Raw genomic sequence first — 15,668 nt, 5'->3', positions numbered from 1 at the left:
AACCCATGTGGTCTATCAAGCCTTGAACTGCTAGTCGAATTTGCATGGCCGACCGCCCATAAACTATCGGTTGGGCGTGAGTTGTCGCCCAGGCTTTGAAAGTCAAGCGCAGATCCTCTTACATGAAGGCATAGTGCACAAACTAGAGAGAACATGGTCGGTCAGGCCTTCCGATCGACCGAATTTCGTGCCTCAACCCAGGACAAGCGGATAAACCTCATTGCTAAGTATTAAGTAACTCGACCAACTTCTCTATCGATCGGGGTTGTGGGCTGATTAGACATAGCGTTCCTTTGAAACTACTGGATAGGTCAAATGCAGACCTGGTCATTGCCCATATTCTTTAAGGTTGAGCTGTCAGCCCTCTTGAATGGTGGTCGGTCGGCCCATTGTGGGTCTTAAGACCAACGACTTCACACTCTTTTTTGGAAGTTTGTGTCATGAAGGACAGATAATATCTTGCAAAAAAATTAAGTTTTCGAAGCTTTCAACCTATCAAATCACAGATATTTGTAGGCTTATTTAAGGAAATGTGTTAGGACCACTTTATGGCATGCCCTTTCTTAGGAGTGCTTTGGAAAGCATGTAAATGCTTTGAGTTGAGTACATAGAGATAACAGTGACACTATAAAAAGGAGTCTCCATCTAAAGAAGGAGGTATGCGATACTATATTATTCTACATGCACATTGTTATAGTTTTTCCACCATTTTCTTCTCATAACTTGATCACTGACTTGAGCATCGGAGGACTAATGTCGATGACCCCTTCCCTGGCCCGACACTAACGCTTTGTATGTTACGCAGGACTGCATGGAGTCTTCGTTTAGTCAACATTAAAACTGTGTTCCCAGCCAGTCACCTTCATCGCTTTTGAACAAGATCACTATCTCTATCCACTAACTCCATGATATTATATCTTTATTCTTAACTCTATAATATTTTATCTCTATCAATACAATTAAGTTTAATTTCTAACTGATATATTATATCTTTATCCATTTAACTCTATAATATTTTATCTCTATCCATTTTATTAAGTTTAATTTCCAACCGATATCACGTTAGAAAAAATAATTGGAAAATAAACTTCTTGATGGATGATACATCCATAAACAATACAATTTATAGATGTATTTATATCACTTGGTCAATTGACATATTAATAAAGAAAAGATTTATTCTTAGAATTATGTGCTAATGCTAGTTTGATTATTCGGTCTTATTGAATAGTTCTCTTTTATGTTGAGTTTCTCCTCTTTTTCCTTTTCTCTTATATCTTTCCTTTCCTCCTCTCTCTCTTATTATCCCTAAGGTGTAGCATTGATGAGAGACGTATAATATTTTTGGCATAATGTCCGGGAATAAATTTTCAAAAACTAACGACCTCACCATATACATAATATCTATATGTACTTATCTGTGTCTATATTTATATGACAAAAGGTGATTCGCTCACTCCCTGTATCTCCGACGGATCACCAGTACCTCCGCCAACCCGTCTCTAGGCCAATACGGAGGAGGTAAATCACGGGTGGCTGCTAGTCATTAGTACAAATGGCCAAGATATGGATGAGGTTATGCTCGGTCACGTCGAATTTCGACGCCAAGACCTCATGTGACAACACCTCATGTCTTAATCATCGCACCGCCCCGAGAGGACATCTCCGTCTATATTCATGAACCAATACTAAGAGGCCCCACGGGGTTATCCGGAGTGGTTAGTGCGTAGAAGATTGCCCAATGAGATCGTGGGTTCGAATCGCGGGGTAGTCAGGGCGTAACTCCCTGGTCCTCGTGTCCCTCTTCCCACTGCGCACTAATTTCTCCGGTTATCGTGATTAACCTCCTTCATGATTACCTTGAGCGAGGTCCACGAGGACACTGGGGGCGAACGTTATCGCCTTGTTACCCAATGAACCAATACTAAGAGGAAGTAGCGGATTTATTTATTTATTTTAAACATATTAAACATTTGTTCAATTACTCTTAAAGGATATGCATTAATAAAGGGGTAGATTGCCATGTTATGCCATCATTTACTAGACGTGAAAAATTACACAACGGTTAGCATATCAATGCTATTCGCTGACAAGCTCGCTACTCTCGCCTGGCGCCCCTTCTACGCCCTTCCTTTCTCTCATGAACCTACCGTCCATTGCAAGCCCATGGGCCACCTGTGACCTTGCGGCTTATCTATAAGCCCATCGGTCACCATGTACTTGCCGCTTGTCCACGAGCTAGCTCATTGTTCAAGGGGACGACGACTATGAGCCCATCGACTGCATGCCCATTGTTTGCCGACAAGCTCGCGTTGGGAGCCTATGAGTTTGTTGTCTACCTGTGAACAGCTTGTCAGTTGCCCACGAGCTAATTCACTGTCCGACCACAATTCGGACATCGACCGTGATCCTGGACCTACCGACAGCGAGGGGCAACATTGCATAATAATTAATAGAGAGAGTAAATATTGAGAAATATATATATATATAAATATTGAGATATATATATAAATAAATATATATATATATATATATATATATATATATATATATATATATATATATACTAATCTTAACGATCGACCCTCCCTCTGGTTTGTTCATCGGATGAATCCTGAAATGCTTGTAGTAGTGTGTCGGCAACCGACCTCTGCAATCTTCATAAAGTCGTGTCAATGCTGAACTGAGTGCTTTGCCTCTAAAGGCAAACTCCCCGCCGAAACACAGGGCTTCCACCATATTCGATGTCAGCGCATGCATGCCGAGCAGAGGATCGATGCTCTAGTGAAATCTCTTCTACTATATATTACTTTATAAATTTAAAACTTTAAATAATTTAATTTAATGATGAAGTGTGATTATTTTTTTATTCGAGACAAGGAACAAAATTAAGTTCTTCTGGATAATATTATTAGAGAAGATTAATAAAAGAATTTTTTATTTTCACTGAGAAATTCGATACGGAACGACTTCACCTGAGGTTTGTTCCTCACCCAATGCGGCAAAAAAACAACAAAACAACATGATCTTCGATTACATTGCCACCTTCCTGCCGGTGAACCGCTCTGACGCGGCCTTCCTCACCGCAGCGCCGACGCAGTCAATCTCCGGCGAGGACGACGCCACCGATTCCAAGTCGCAGGTCGCCTCTGGAATCGGCTCCAACCTGCCGGACCGCGAGAACGCGCCTCCACCGATGGGTGCACGGTCCTGCCACTGGACTCGCACGCCGAACATGGACCAGTTCCGCCGGAGCAGGGACCGGACCAGCTTCCGGACCGATCTGACGAACCTGCACGGCTTCCTGCGGGAAGTGGCGGTTGCAGCAGTGGAGTGTTGGCCTAGAATAGGATACGATAGCACACAACACCCAAGAACAAAACAAGAAGAATAGGACAAAATAGAAACTTCACTAATGAAAGGAAACCTTACAATGAGATAAGATACTACATGCCTCTCGACCCTTTATATAGCATCACAAATGCTATGAGCACGAACCATGAGATCCACAAAAATAGGATCTAGATGAGATCCACAAAAATAGGAAGACTAATTCTAGACTTTATCCCTTAAAGTTAGGAAAGTTTATCACTGCTAATGTAAAGAAAGAAAAAATACGTAGCTAAATAACATGTCTGGATTATACTCACATTACCCCTCCTAATCCTGACATGGTTCTAAGTCACGGACGCCGAGTAGTTGTCGCATGGCGGTTTCACTTCTGACAATGCTTTAGTTATTACATCGGCTCGCTGTTCTCCGGTATTAACGAACTCAACCACAATATGTCCATCTTTGGCACCACGGGCAGTCCATTTGTCCGTACCACGAACAAGTCCATCTGTCTGCGTTATCCATGGCTCTGTTTCTTTGGCTCTGCGCCAAAGTCTGCTTGCACACCAAGTGCTCGGCCCATGGCTCGATCTCTTCGGCACCACGAACAAGTCTCGTCTGTTCGTTCTCTTTGTGACACGGGCAAGTCCGTCTGCCCGCACATTCGTTGCCACAAACAAGTCTCGTCTGTCTGCTCCTTCGGCAACACAAGCAAGTCCATCTGCTCGCACAACGGACAAGTCCATCTGTCCGCCTTTGCTGCTTGGCATATGTTGCATACCTGCCACACCCGCTTTGCTGCCAAGTCTGCCTCCTGCAAACTTGGGCTTGGAACGTGCCCAGCGCATTGCCAATCCTCTGCTTGGTATAGCTTGCGCCCATGCCACACTTGTTGGTTTGCCAAGTCTTCCTCCTGTAAGACTTGGGCTTGGGCAGCCCTGCACTGCCGCTCTGCTTAGCATGCCTTGTGCGCATGCCCGACTTGGATGTATGCCAAGTCTGCCTCTTGCAGACTTGCACATGGACAGTGCCCCGCGCACTACCGGTTCGCGGCTTTGCATGTGTCCTAGCCAGGTTGGGTCTTCTTGTCTTGCTAGGAGACACGCTTGCTTGAATATCTTCAAGGTTATCTTGTACAAGCGATTTTGTGTTCTCTTTATCAGCATCAAGAGCTTCCCGTTCCTATCAATCACCTTCATGGTATCTCCTTTCATATGCACTTCATTCTCAGCTTCTGTCAATTGACCAAGACTTATGATATTACTACAAAGTTTCGGAATGTAGTATACCTCGTGGAGAGCCTTCTGGTCGCCGTTCTTGCATTCGAACACAACCGTCCCCTTGCCCATGATCTCAATGGTTGATCCATCGCCAAACCTCACCCTCCCAGTGATGGTTTCATCTAGTTCTTGAAACTTCTCACGATGGCCAGTCATGTGGTTGCTGGCACCATTGTCAAGGTACCAAACGTCTTTGTCTTCACCTTTCTTGACGCCCCGGTACACCTCCGGTAGCAACCTCTCTTCACTGAGCAGAATGGTATCCTGCCGCTGAGATTCTTCGTGGAACATGGTCATCATTAGTGCTGGCTCTTCATCCGTGGCGCAAGTGAGGTGAGCCTCATCTCCACGACGCTTGCTGTAGCATTCAGACGCATAATGCCCCATTTTCTCACAATTGAAGCATTTTATGTGTCTCTTGCCACGAGTGTCTCTGCCGTTGCTGCTAGTGCCTCCTGCACTGTCTTGGCTTGGCGTACCACGACCACGACTGCGCCATTTGCCACGACTAGGGCTACTAGATCCACGCCCCTTTCCTCCTGACGAAGTGTTCACGTTGCTCCCCTTCTGTCGCATTTGCCATTCGGCATGAGTTAGTAGGAGCTCACCTTCAGTGTCGTTGGTGTTGCTGCATAGTCGTAGCGTTCGTTCTTCGTACGCCTTCAGTCGCCCTATAGCCTCCTCAAATGGTATAGACTCAAGGTCGTAGAATTGCTCAATACCGGCAACAATAGGAAAGAATTTATCAGGGACAGAATCGAGCAATTTTTTTACCAACGAGGAATCTTCAAGCGTGTCACCAAGGGTGGAGAATTTGCTGCTTAGGGCGCTGAGTTTGCCAGCAAACTCATCAATCGTTTCGGTCTCTTTCATCCGGAGAGCGTCGAACTCGCTCTTCAATGTTTGTACACGTGCCTTCTTCACCCGATCACTACCAAGGTATCTCGTCTTGAGGCTGTCCCAGACTTCCTTCGCCGTCTTCTTTGTTGCGATCTGAAGAAGGATGTCTTCGGGGACACACTGCAGGATGTATGCACGTGCCTTTTTGTCCTTCTTTGCATCCACCTGGGCTCCTTCCGCTGGCTCCACCGCCTCCCAGACTCCCTGGGCATCAAGGATCGCCTCTGTCTTTATTGCCCACACAGTATAATTGTGAGGACTTAGCATCGGATAGGGAAATGACACTCCGCCGTTCTCCTTTACTGGGATGCTCGACATTTTATGTGGAATCGTGGATTCTTGGGTGTTCTATACTGACAAGGCTCTGATACCAAATGTTGGCCTAGAATAGGATACGATAGCACACAACACCCAAGAACAAAACAAGAAGAATAGGACAAAATAGAAACTTCACTAATGAAAGGAAACCTTACAATGAGATAAGATACTACATGTCTCTCGACCCTTTATATAGCATCACAAATGCTATGAGCACGAACCATGAGATCCACAAAAATAGGATCTAGATGAGATCCACAAAAATAGGAAGACTAATTCTAGACTTTATCCCTTAAAGTTAGGAAAGTTTATCACTGCTAATGTAAAGAAAGAAAAAATACGTAGCTAAATAACATGTCTGGATTATACTCACATGGAGCAGTGCGGCATGGAGATGCAGCGGCCGGCGATGGCGGAGTCGAGCTGGAGCATGAAGGATCTGAGCTCGAAGGAGTCGTAGAGGGAGCTGCCGCAGTCGTCCCATGCTCCCCACTTCACCTCATGCTCGACCTCCATCTCCATGGGAATCGGATGGATAAGAAAGGGAGAAGAATCGTGTCTGTTTTATACGAGGAGAAGAGACGAAGGTAACGCGTCTCGACGTACGTGACGACCATTAAGTAAACACGAGGGATGCACATGCACATGCACATGCACATGCACATGAAGGTGCCTTCAATGAGACTGCGTCCCTTCCATTTGCTCTCTCGTAGTAAACTACTGTTAATGCGACTCGTCGACGGTGGAATTGAGACGGCATGGCCTCTTTAATTTTTTTTCCCCCAAAAAAAAGAAAAAAATAGTAAAATAAAACAAAATTTACGCCATTGAGCATTTTTCTCTCTCAGAATCTATTGCCATGTTCAATCTTCACTCTAAATTTTACCGCAGGCTGATTTGAATGCAGCCTTCAATGACTTTGAAATGTTGATTTATGAACCAATTTACATGGAATTATAATCTTTCCCTCATATTTAACTTTTAGACGGTCTTTTATTTTTATTTGTTTATTATAATTTAGCAATTTAAATTTCACTCCATTCGGTCTTTGCCTGATTCGAGTAAATCTGAAACGTAATTTATATACACTTATCGACTTCTAAAATATTTGTATTAAATCTTGATCCTCTTATTTATTTACTTTTAAATGGCCTTTGAGTCTTATCATTTGCGGATCATTTAGTGTGAAAAATGATTGATTTAATTATTTTAAATCGAGTTTTCAGGCAGTCCAAGTTGAACATTTCAAGCTTCCGCTATTTAAAAATTTTTTTTTTTAATTCCTACATATTTACCGAAGTTGATTTGCAACTCATCTTGCAACACCTTTGTCATTTTGTGCCGTCGTTAATGCGTACAAATTTATCATTGTGTCATTAAAAAGGAAATGCATAACTTATGAGATAATTGAGTGTTTAATGCTTAGTTTCTTTCTTTATATCAATTTTCTATTATATATTTAATATTTTTAATGAATGACGGCGATATAAAATAAAGAGTCCCATTAAAGGTAGCTCAAGCCATGAGAGGAAACTTATTTTAATGCTTATTGGTATTCATAACTTAAATAGACAGCTAAACACAAAAAAAAAAAAAAAAGAGAAAAATTAAGGAAATAATCTTTCCCTTTGGGCTTAAGTATGTTGTTCCCGTCTGAAAATTGATGAGATATATATTGGGGATATAGTGTTTCTGTTGACCTCCTGTGGACTTCGCTTCAACCTGTAACACAAGTGGCGTCAGTGCCGAATCAGGGAATGGGTCCCGGCGATGGCCCTCCGACTCTCAAGTCAGTCTCCGGTGAAGAAGCAAAGAGTGAAGTAATAAGAAAACTGTAGCGCAACAATAAGACATCGCATACCTCCGCTAATACTTGGAACCCTCCCCCTTTATATAGAGCTTCGGTAGCACGCGTGCATGCTTCCCAAGGCGAGCACGCATCTCAAAGCTTTCCCTGAAAAGACTTGTCAGTAAAGTGCCCCTGACACAGTACCTTAACAGGCCGAGCATATCTCTGAAGTGACAGTGGAAGCTTCCGTCGTACGATCCTCTGTCTGACCATGCCGCCAGTCAGCGGCACTAGTTCCCAAAAGGATGTCGAAAGATAGTCTGCTGTGTCTGTTGCTTGGCCAAGCGGAATAGCCGCTCGGCTAGAATTCCATTGTTCACTTGCTGTCCGTTGTCGGGCTAAGCGGGATAGTCGCTCGACCGAAAGTCCATTGTCCGCATGCTTTATTGTTGGACCGAGTGGGATAGTCGTTCGGCCGGAACTCCACTGTCCGTGTGCTCCGTTGCTGGGTCGAGCGGGATAGCTGCTCGACCTGAAATCCACTGTCTGCATGCTCTGTTGCTGGACCGAGCGGGATAGCCACTCGATCAGAAGTCCACTGTCTGCGTGCTCAGCTGGTGTCGAGTCCGCTGCTAGGCCGAGCGAAGGAGCCGCTAGGCAGAAGTCGAACCCTGTCGATGCCATACTTTGCTATCTGACCGAGCGGGGTAGCCACTCGGTCGAAGTTGAACTCTTGATGCCATGCCCTGCTGTCTTGCTAAGCGAGATAGCCGCTCGGCTCGGCTTCTATGCGCCGTCTCCCTTGAGCGTCGGTGGGTTGGAGCCTAATCCCCAGTCGAAGTATGATTCGCCCGACCGGTCGATGTCGTCCACTCGTTGACCGTCTTGACTCTAACCTCCTTTGACCTCCACCGTGGCAGTAGGGTGAGGTTCTTCATCATCACCACATCACAAACTTCTCCCTCAAGTCAAGTCGAAGGAGGCTGCAAGTCCAACTGACTGAATAAAGTTGTCTGAAGATCTATCGCCCGCTCGGCTTTGACACTCCCTATCCTCCGATCGGACAGGCGTGGCCTGGTGGTCCGCTGTGTGGCCGCTCCTAACCCGTCGATCTTTTGAAGATTGCCGATCGGCCGTAGGTTTGGATCCTTAAGTCGCTTGGCATAACGGGCATTCGTACTTGGAAAACTTTTCTTGGACTTCTCTGAGCACAATCCTGGCAGACATCACCCAGATTTCTAGGAAATCGTGTAAATCTCCACATTAAGGCTGAGCACCCCCCATGCTTGTTAATTTCTCTCATTAAATGTTGACCTGTGGCAAAGCGCCACGTGTTACGCCCGCTGTCGCCGCACGCCTGATGTGTCAGGGCATTGATGTCACGTTTGGTAATTTGAATTCAACGGCCCGATCTTCACCTAGGTTTTCCCGACCTAGATCAGACGGCTCCGGTCGGTCGAGCCCGAGGCTTATAAGCTTGCTGCGTAGTCTCTCTACACTTCTTCCTCGAATGCTCCCGACGACCATTTCTCTGTTTCTATGCGATCCACATTCTCCGGCGATCCTCCGCGCTTCTTCTCTGACGACCTCTCTCCAGTAAACTTTCTTCCAACCGTGCCTGTCTTTGAGCTTTTCGGCGTTTCTTCTCGTGTTTCGGTGATACTCTCGTAACTTTTTCCTCTTTCAGTCACCTTTCTTCCTCTCAACATCCCTTTTTCGTCTGTTTTTGCTATGGCAAGTTCTTCCCAATCGTTTGCCTCTGCCCCTAGACTCTGGTACACATCCATGGAGTGTAGGTTCGATGGAGGCGACGCTGAGAGCTTGAGAGATGTATTTGAAATTCCTTCCGATCATCAGATCGTTCTGCCTTCTCCCTCCTATCGGCCCAACTCACCGCCGATCGGTTGTATCTATTTCTTCCGGGATCAATTTACTACCGGTCTGTGGTTTCCACTCCACCCCTTTATTCCAGTCGATTGTAAGTATTTTCGCATTTCCCTTCCTCAATTAGTGCCAAACTCCTTTAGGGTGTTGTGCGGAGTCATTCTCATATTCTGTCTGCACGGCATTCCTCTTACCCTCGGATTTTTCATTATTTTTATTATCCAAAATTGTCCAATCTGGGGGCTTTCCTCTTCCAGTCTTGAGTCGATTTAGTATTCTTCGACAAGATGTCGACCTCCAATAAGAACTGGAAAGAATATTTTTTTCTTCATGCGGCTTCCCGAGTGGTCAGACTTCCCAACCCACTGGCAGCTCAAAGTGGCACCTCAACCTCCCTTGAAGAGCTACAAGATTCGATCGGACTACCTGAATGCAACCTCCATGCTGTCCGATCAGAAATACGACATCCATAAGTTGCTGTTGGAAGGCGTCCTTTATATCTTCGGCTTAAGTCTGATATGCACCCGACTGCCGACCAGCCTAGGTATGAAGCTTCTTTAACTCTTCCTTTGAAGCTAACTGATTTCTCTTTCTCTTTTGCAGCCGAAGTCATGTTGCACACGCGTCTGTCCGGCAAGGCCAAGCTCAAAGACGTCGCGATTAATGCAACTGCTGCTGAAGAACTGGCGAGTCGCGGCCTGCAGCCAGTCGGTTCACACGAGGAGCCCCACGATGAGAGCGATGTGGCGTCCATCTTGGTGAGCGAAGGCGAGGCCAGCCATGCGCCGAGCGGAGGAGCCGCCATAGGATCACAACCTCCATCTAAGCGGCGTCTGATCATCCCGATTGAGGAGCCCTCGGTCTTGGCCTCCTCCGATGTACCACTGAACAGGCGCCAAGTAGAGCCTTCATCGTGCTCCGCTACTTCGGGGGCGCGCTCTGTTGAGCGGGTCGAAGCTTCGACCTCGACTCCGATTCAAGCAATGGACGCTTCCGTGTCGTCCGATCGGACGCCCTCCTTGGCTGATCTGCCGCAGGGGACTCTCGTCACGCCACCAGTGGCCTTCATGCCACCACCTTTGAAGTCTTCGAAGGTTCGCAAATCAGGCATCCGTCCAACATCCAAGTCTCGCCCCTCGAGTCGGGCGACCTCGACGCAATCGACCCCGAGCGGCCAACGCCACATAACGACAATCCTACATCTGCCCACCGAAGAATATAACGAGCCGAGCTCCGGGTCTTGAGGCCCTGAGCACCAGATCATCATCCAGGGGTTGCTCGCTAAGATTTGGGAGGGCACACGAGCTCGTGCGGCGATGATGCCTCCGGGCGTGCTCGCGAACAGCCACACCCAGATGTCTACTAGGGTAAGTGTCCCCTTTATTGTACCTTCTTATATTACCTCCGATCGGTGGTGACGTTCTCTTGCTCGTCTGTAGTACTGGGTGAAGAGACTGGCCATGTACCACAGACTCGCGTTTTTGGAAGAGGAGGTGAAGCAATTAAAGCCGTCGAGCGGCCAATCCTCCGTCGTTCAGGAAAAAACAGACGCCGAGGTGGCCAAGTTGCGGACCGTGTTGAAGAAGAGCGACAAACTGCTTGAGGCCGAACGAGCTAAGAGTGTCGGGCAGGCCACGATGCTGGAGCGGCTCAATAAACAGGTCACTGCCTTTGACAATAAGATTGAGTCGGTGAACGCGTGAAAGAACCGGGACATCGCGGTCCTCGCTAAGAAGAATAAGGAGGTCTGGGCCCTCGCCCAAAAGCTCAAGGAAGCTGAGGACTTCTTAGTTGCCGAGCGGCACAGCCGATCGGTCCAAGAAATGGCGCTTCGGGGCTAGCTATCCACCAAAGACGATGAGCTAAAAACCGCGAAGGATGAGTTGGAGGCCTCCCAAGCGGCCCTGAAGACCTATCAAGAGGCCGAGTCGAGTAGGTTTGAGGTCAGGAAGTAAGCCTACATCCGCTCGGACACTTGTAATGATAGAGTCGTCGACCGAGCCCTCCTCCTATTCGACCTAGCCATTGATGGGACGATCGACCAACTCCGTGTGGGAGGCCATCTGCCGGCCGATCTGACTAGTAATGTCATAAGCCACGACAAGCTCACTGTCGCGCTGTCTGACGATGTCCTGGACTATCTTGAGTGAGGCTGAGAGCTCATGAGTGAGGCCAAGCATTCCTGTAAGATGTAAAATTTTTGAAGTTTAAATGCTTGCTCGTCCATTCGGACGAGCTTTACCTCCTTGTATGTTTTTCAACTCCTTCTAATTATTGCAAGAGCACGTGGTCTCATTCTTGATTATTCTATCAGCCGACCGACCCCTCTGGTATTCAGAGTCCATGATTCCGTGATCTCCCTCTCGGCCCTGGGATTGTTTTAAAGAATAGCATCGAACGATCGCTATATTATGAAGACTTCAAACTTTTGAGTAGTCCGAGATCACGGTCAGCTATTCATCGACGCTTGCTCGCTCACTGAACTTTCGAAGACTGCTCGACCCCGAATGGGGGAGACAAGGATTTTGGTATGCTGGTCCGAGATCAGGGAAGATCACTTGACTTCTAGAGCTCATGGCTCCAATATAACCCAAAACCCGACTGATCGACTCGGAAGTCTTTGACTCAAGGGGTTTATAGTCACCGCTCGACTGTTGATGAGGACTCGGATTTTAGGTCGTCGTTCGACCGTTGTTGAAGAATATGCGAGACTAGAGTTTAAGGTCGTCGCTCGACCGTTGATGGAGACACGCGTTTAAGGTCGCCGCTCGACCATCGATGGGGATAAGGGTTTAAGGTCGCGGCTCGACGCTGATGACGACTCGCGTTTAAGGTCGCCGCTCGACCGTCGATGGAGACAAGAGTTTAACGTCACCGCTCGACGGTTGATGCAGACACGCATTTAAGGTCGCCGCTCGACTGTTGATGATGCCTCATGTTTAAGGTCGCCGCTCGACCATCGATGGAGAAAAGGGTTTAAGGCCGCCGCTAGACCATCGATGGAGACAAGGGTTTAAGGTCGTCGTTCGACCGTCGGTGGAAACAAGGGTTTAAGTTCACCGTTCGACATTTGATGAAGACACATGTTTAAGGTCGCCGCTCGACCGTCGATGGAGACACACATTTAAGGTCATCGCTCAACCGTCGATGGAGATAAGGGTTTAACGTCGCCGCTCGACGATTTGATGTGTCGTTCGACTCAAAGTGTGGAAACCTTGTTTTTATTTTTATCTTGTATTCAAAGAGGACGCATAAGTACATTACTATTCACTCAGCACCTCTCATCCGGTCCTGTAGGGATGGAGATGACTCGCGTTATACATCCGCTCTGCCTTCTGCTTATGTTCCCAATCGACCATAATTAGCATAGTGGCCTCCATCCGGCTTTGATGATTCTGGACAGGTTCTTCGTGGACCAACCCCTGAAGCTTTTTGGTGACGGCGTTCACATCCAAGCGCAGATTCTTCCGAGCACTTCTTACTTCAGTCTTGACCATCTCGACGTAGCATCCCCAAGCTGCCAGCTGATCTCCTCTGACTTCACCCATACGGTTGTCCACCAGGAACTTGATCTTTTGACAGTAGGTAGACACCACCGCCCGAAATTTATTGAGGGACGGTCGACCTAGAATGACGTTATAGGTCGACTGTGCGTCAACCACAATGAGGTCTGTAGTCCTGGTTCTCCTTAATGTCTCTTCTCTAAGCGAGACGACCAGTCGGGCTTGTCCGAGCGGCAATAGCTCGTTGCCCGTGAAGTCGTAAAGTGGGGTTGTCATGGACAGCAGTTCACTCCGATCGAACCCCTTCTTGAAATGATGTTCACCAAACTCCCTGTATCAACAAAAGTTAGGTGAATAGTATAATTAGCAATTACCGCTCAGATGATCAACGCGTTGTCGTGAGAGATCTCTACTCCCTCCAAGTTGCTTGGGCCGAAACTGATCTCGGGCCCTTCGGCCTTCTCCTTGTTGCTCCCCACTGCGTGGATCTTCAACAGCCGAACATACGACTTCCTGGCTCGGTTGGATTCGCCGCCGGCCGGCCCTCCGACAATCAATCCTATTTCTCCTCGGGACGCGTTGCTTCTATTTTCTTCTTCCCTAGCGGATGGTCATTTCACTCGGACGAGACTCGGGAGGGATCGACGTTATCCCTCCCTTGGTGCCAGTCGGACCGCTCGGGTGTTCCTCTTTCATACTCTCGTTGCCTAGCAACCCGTTGCCTCTGTTGCCGATCGGGGATTGGAGACTGACGGCGGTATCCTCTTGGGGTCGGTCGGCTGACGACTGGTGTCAAACCGCAACAATCCCGCGTGTTGTGAGTCGGGGATTGGTGAAAGATGCAAAATATAGGCGTTCATACCTTGCCTCTTGTCGTTTTAAGCCGACCAAATGCCACATGCTGCACGGCATGTGTCCTAGCCTCCTAGTATGGTCGCTCTCCCTCCGCTCTTGGCCCCTTGGGCGGGTGGTGGCTGCTTGTAGATCGTCGCTCGGGCGCCGGAGCCGAGTGTTCGGTCGGCGCATTTTTTCTTCTAGCCGTTTTACCTTCATCCACATTTATATACTCGTTGTCCTTCTTGAGCATGTGTTCGAAGTCCCTGGGCGGCTTCCTGATGAACGATCGGAATAAATCTCCCTCGGCGAGCCCCTGGGTTAAGGCGTTCATCATTATCTCGTACAAGACCGAGGGGATGCCCATGACGACTTGGTTGAAGCGCTGGATGTACGCTCGGAGCGCTTCCTCGGGCCTTTGCTTCAGGATAAAGAGGCTGGCGCTCGTCTTCTGGTAGCGTCGGCTGCTGGCGAAATGGCATAGGAAAGTGGCTCGGAAGTCTTTGAAGCTCCGTATTGAGCCGTCTTACAGTCTTCTGAACCAGCGTTGCGTAGATCCGAAAAGAGTCATGAGGAAGACTTGGCACTTCACTCCGTCTGTATATTGGTGTTGCGTGGCTTCGTTATCGAACCGATCCAGATGATCATCTGGGTCGGTCGACCCGTTGTACGTCTCAATCGCCAACGGGGTGTAGTGCCGGGGCAGAGGGTCTTGTAAGATCTCCTATAAGAACTATCGGTTGATCCGTTCAGGAGACATGTTGCTACAGGGCACTTTGTCTTTCCATGCATCCCGAACGGGAGCATCATCTGAAGATAATCCCTGCTCTTGGTTCATCTAGGCTATCTCTAAGGGGGTTTAGAACAAGGCTCGATGAAAGGGGATAGGCGCGGGCGGCGCTTCCCCTAGCGTGCTAGTTGGTCTTCTATTATGTCCCCATACAGAGAGTTGTTTCATTCGGTCTTCATGCCCCGCTCGTCCTGCTACCGATGTCGCGAGCTGTGGCACTAGTCGATCAGCTAGCACTTGTTGTTGTTGTTGCTTGATTATTTTTGCTGCTCGGGCCTAAATGAGCATCTCAATCTCCTCCTGAGTGAGCGTCACGGTGGTCAGTCATCCAGCGTCCTCCATCTTTTCGGCTCGGATGCAGGCTACGTTCCCATAGACGGCGTCAAATATGATCCTATCCGAAAGTCGATGAGATAGATGCTGGGGATGTGGCGCTCTCGTTGATCTCCTGTGGACTTCACTACGACCTGCAACACAAGTGGCATCAGCGCCGAGCCGGGGAAGGGGTCCCCGGCGATGGCCCTCCGACACTCAAGTCAGTCTTCGGTGAAGAAAAGCAAAGAGCGGAACAACAAGAAGACTAAAGCGCAACAGATTGTTGGTGCAAGTTGCACCAGAATCAAACCTGAGTTTTGATGTTGTCAAAGGTTCCAAGTTAAGTCTTGTTGTGATCTAACAAGTTGATTGAGTGTGCAGGATGTCTACTCAATTGGAAAAGTCCTAGCTGGAAGCTAGGCAGAAAAGTCTTAGCAGATCGTGGAACCCAGGTGCAAGTCTAAGCAGGTTAAGGGGACCCAATGCTTGGCGGTGTGATCGAGAAGTCTGGAGGACTGAAGATCAAAAGAAAAGTCCTGGGGAGCCGATCAAGGCTGAGTGAAAAGTCCAAACTGGATCTGGAGGATCAAAGTTTGGCAGGTAGGTTGAGGTAAGCAAACTGGAGGAGCGACAGTGAGGTCGGGTTCCCAGAGGGAACAACCTTAGGTCGCTGATCCAACTGAAAAACCGGGAAGGTTTCAAAGTTAAGATCAAGACAGTTC

The sequence above is a fragment of the Zingiber officinale genome, chromosome 4A (assembly GCF_018446385.1).
Source record: "Zingiber officinale cultivar Zhangliang chromosome 4A, Zo_v1.1, whole genome shotgun sequence".
NCBI classification, from domain to species: domain Eukaryota; kingdom Viridiplantae; phylum Streptophyta; class Magnoliopsida; order Zingiberales; family Zingiberaceae; genus Zingiber; species Zingiber officinale.
Note: the sequence above shows the minus strand (reverse complement) of the source record.